Source organism: Camelus bactrianus, chromosome 23, assembly GCF_048773025.1.
Source record: "Camelus bactrianus isolate YW-2024 breed Bactrian camel chromosome 23, ASM4877302v1, whole genome shotgun sequence".
NCBI classification, from domain to species: Eukaryota; Metazoa; Chordata; class Mammalia; order Artiodactyla; family Camelidae; genus Camelus; species Camelus bactrianus.
Window position 1 is genome coordinate 14,314,330 of NC_133561.1, and position 4,217 is coordinate 14,318,546.

The window sequence follows — 4,217 nt, forward strand, 5'->3', positions numbered from 1 at the left end:
AAAGCAAATTACAGAGGTGGCAATCAGCAAGTACTGTGTGGCAATGCAAAGTCACAACATGGACGAGAAGGGGAAGGTCACTTCATACATCAGATGTGTTATCTGCGTGATGTAAAGCCTCAGCCTTCATGAAAATGTTTGAGTCATCAATTAAAATTTTCCCTTTTCCTCCAGGCATCCAAGTGACACAGAGAACCAGCCTGACAGAGCACATGATAAGAAGAGAGAAAAAGGAATTTGAATTTCCCTTTTCAGGATGATCTTTGTCACTCATTCTTTTCCTCGGGCTCATCTCTGTCCTCACATCTTCAGGGCTTGATTAACTAAAGGTCACTTCCTGGTTTCATGTTGTCAAAGCTCTCATTGAACTGAACTTCCTCCAGGCAATAACTTCTCTGTGCTCCTTGCCTAACTGAACCTCTTTCAACACAGCCTCCTTGCGCCATTAATTAGTTGATTTCTTTGACCCTGGAACACCCTCTAAAACTTCCTTGCCCCTCCCTTCACTTTCTGAGAGCCCAGTCATAAGACTCCCCCAGGCAGGCTCTGCCTTCCATGCAGGTGCTCCAAGGGAAGAGCATACATTTGCAACTAATAAAAGAACAAGACATCACTTCTGAAATGTTTGCTTGAGGGCTGAAAATTTAGCCATCTCATAGCTGAAGGTTAAAGGACTCAGAGATCTCATCCTTCACAACCTTTTGTTAGAAGTCAGTTTGGAGCTGGAGAAAGAAGAAGGAAACTATGAAGAATATCTAATTTTGTGAATCTCATTTTCAAATTCAAATCTCAAATGTTCCCTGAGGCAGTGGATTGCGAAGGCAGCACAGTGATGGAAACGTAATAAAAGACCCAGAAAGAACATAGATCACCCTGGCCTGTCAACTGTCATAGGTAAGGGAACAATAATGACATTATTCTAATATTTAGCGATGTTCTTGGCTGTGTTTCATCCTCTGCAATGACAGTCTCCCTGGCTTCAAACTTCCTCACTGTCTACCATGAGCTCATCCATGGTTTCTGGTCATTTCTGCCTTATATTCTCTTCCTTCTCCCTCTGCTTAAAAAATAGGTTTAACCACAAAATCTGTACATGGTGATGTCTTTATGTTATCAGTTTATGTCATGATTTTAGTCACTTCCCAACCCAGGCTCTCCTATTTTTCATCTCATTAACTCTGTCCCCAGTTATCTGTTTATAACAGAAGCATGGATTATATAAATGCAGTTCTCTGGTTTCCCCATTCCTACAGGAGAGGTTAAAGCCCTTTGAACAAAATACAGATGTTTACAATAGAAACATTAACTCCATTTACAGCCTCATTTCCTGTCACTGTGACCCTGCCCTCTGTCCCCAAGTCCCCAGTGACACCATGGTTTATACTACCATAATCCCAAACAAGTGAGACTCTGACTTCTCAGTGCTTTCCCTGGAACATCCTCTCTTTTTCTCTGCCTGGACAAAGAGGACTTGGTCTCCACAGGTTAGAAGGGTCCTCATCTGTGAAGCCTTTCTAAACTCACGCCAGGATAATTGCTCTACTCTGCAGGATTGGGTGTCGTATTGGAACTGTCTGGCATCTGTTCCTGTTCCCATGACTTTACTCAGACACACCAGACTGGGAACCCTCCCTTTTCCACTCTTCTTTTTACAGTGCCTAACCCCTTGTGCTCAGTTAATGCTGAATGAAGGAAAGAATGAAATAAGATTTTTAAAAAAATATTTTTGAAGTATAATTGATCTACAATGCTGCATTAGTCTCCAATGTGCAGCACAGTGACCCAGCTATACAAACACACACACACACACACACACATACATGTTCTTTTTCATACTCCTTTCAATTACAGGACACCACAAGCCACTGAACACAGTTCCCTGTGCTGTACAGTAGGACCTTGTTGTCTATCTATTCTGTACATAATAGTTTGTATCTGCCAATCTCAAACTCCCAGCTCACGGACAATTCATGGTCAATGAATGGACAATCTATCCAAGAATAAGCAGCGTGCCATCTTCAATAGACCTGAGGTTGCCTTAGCACCAGTTACTCTACCCAGATCCTGGGGATAACCCCCTCTGTCCTTCCCCAGGAGCTCCCAGATGAGAGATTAGTCCATCTTCGCTTTCTTTCCTGGTTGATTTCCTCTTTGAAGTTCATTTCCTCATTGTCTCTTAGAAGGAAAGTTGACATGTAAATGGAAAGTAGTACTTTGTGTCTTACATCCAGTGTGACCTCAATTCCTCTTTTTCAGTTGAGGGTAATGACACCCCTAAAGGAGACTGTATACTCTCCCTCCCCAACCCCCCATTCACCATTCCCAGAGATCCAGGATCATCAGGTGTTCCTCTTTCCCAAAACTCCACACTCTAAGTCACAAGAACAAGCTTATCCATCCTCTTCTGCCAGCTGCTGGGAGTGTTAGCTAGCACACTTTTCTAGAAAGCAATTAGGAAAATGCATCTAAAGTCTTTAAAAACTTCCATTCTTTGATCCTTCAATCTCACTTCAGCAATGGGGGAAAATATATAACACAGATGTTCATCCCAGAATTATCTATATTAGAAAAATATTTTAAAAGCAGTGGATTAATTATGGAACACACATTAGTCAGTAAAAATTATATCTTAGAAAAATATTTAATGGCATTCCCCAAATGCTTATGTTAATTTGTTAATGAAAAACAAACATCTACCAATTTTTCCATACTCATAGCTGCTAATGTAAAGGAATTGGAGACTTTTTCTGTTTGGCTCCAGGAACAGCCTCATGACTCCCTGTAGTCTTCTGGGGTGCATGACCCTCTGCTGGCTCTTCACAGCACCCTGCCCTCTGCTGTCCCACTTCTGAGGTCCCCAAGGAATGAAACACACATTGCTCTTAGCCCAGATCCCAGGCTGTATTCCTGCTTCCAGCAGCTGGAAGAGACACTGCCAGACCCCTGGCTTCCCAGCCTGGAACTGGGTCCACTCGTTCTGGCCTTTCTTTGCCTTTCAGTTTCAGAGATCCTTGTGTTCTACCCTGAGAGCACACAGCACACCTGACATACTAACACCCACCTCTGAGTCTCATGACCCCAATACTTCTCCAGGAGGAAAACAAAAAGCATAGAGGGTGAAAGAAGGGAACTGGAAAGAGTCTTACCCTGCCCTAAGAACATCCACCCTGTGTGCCAGCTACGCTTCCTTCTTGGCTCCTCCCGTATCTTTGATGCTACTGGGCTCTCCCTGGAGAGGGTGGGTGAGATGGGAAGGGTGCATGCAGACCCCCAGGATTCTGAAGATGGTTCCCTCTCATCCCTGCCCATCTTCCTCCCCCAGGAAAATCACACCAGGTTACAGACAACTGGTCACCTATGTGGAGAAGAGAGTGAACACAATTACATTCAGATACCTTGAACCCAATCTGTTCTCTGAAAGAAAAACTAGGGATTTTGCTTCAAATTACTGGAAGAGGACAATGTCAGTGGTAATATGTTGTCCTTCCTGTTTCCCAAAGCAGACACGGATTGGAAATCACAGGGCTTTAGGGCCAGGACACGGTGGCCCCAAACTCTCTCCTCACTATCGCTTGTCCAGTGTTTTGGGAACCAATTCTGGTTTCTTGTATACACCCATCTTTTACCATCCTCTCCCCACCTGTGGCCGCCCTTCTTAGGCAAGTCCCGCCGTGGAGAAACACTGCTTTGTGTGGACTCTCAATGAGCCCCCTTATCTGGTTTTGCCATCCCTCTGCACCCACTGTCTCCATCTCAACAGACATTTTGTTACCAGTTTTCTTTATCTGAAACACTCCTGCCACCGATCTGATGGACTTCGCTACTAAGTCGGCAGCATACTTGTGTCTTTAGGCAGTCGAAAATTAAACTAATGATACAACTGCGTACTTGGCAGTGGCTCCCGGGGGTCAGTGCGCCTCCCTGGCCTCGGTCTCCTGCAGGTGAGTAATGGCTGTAATAAAATCACAGAGTCAAACTCTCTTGTCATTGTGAGGCTCCCAGGGAGCTGGAGCTGTCCGGCTAAGATGCATCTGAATAGGTGAACTCTGGCACCAATATGAGCTTCAGGGTGGAAGCAGAGACAGAGGACAAAGAAAACCGATTCAAGAATGTTCTGGGGACACTTGGGGGGAAAAATATCCAGACAAAAAACCTGATGAAATGGTCCAATCCTGACGAAGTCTTCTGTGCATGCCAGGAAAGGTGCTGATGAGACA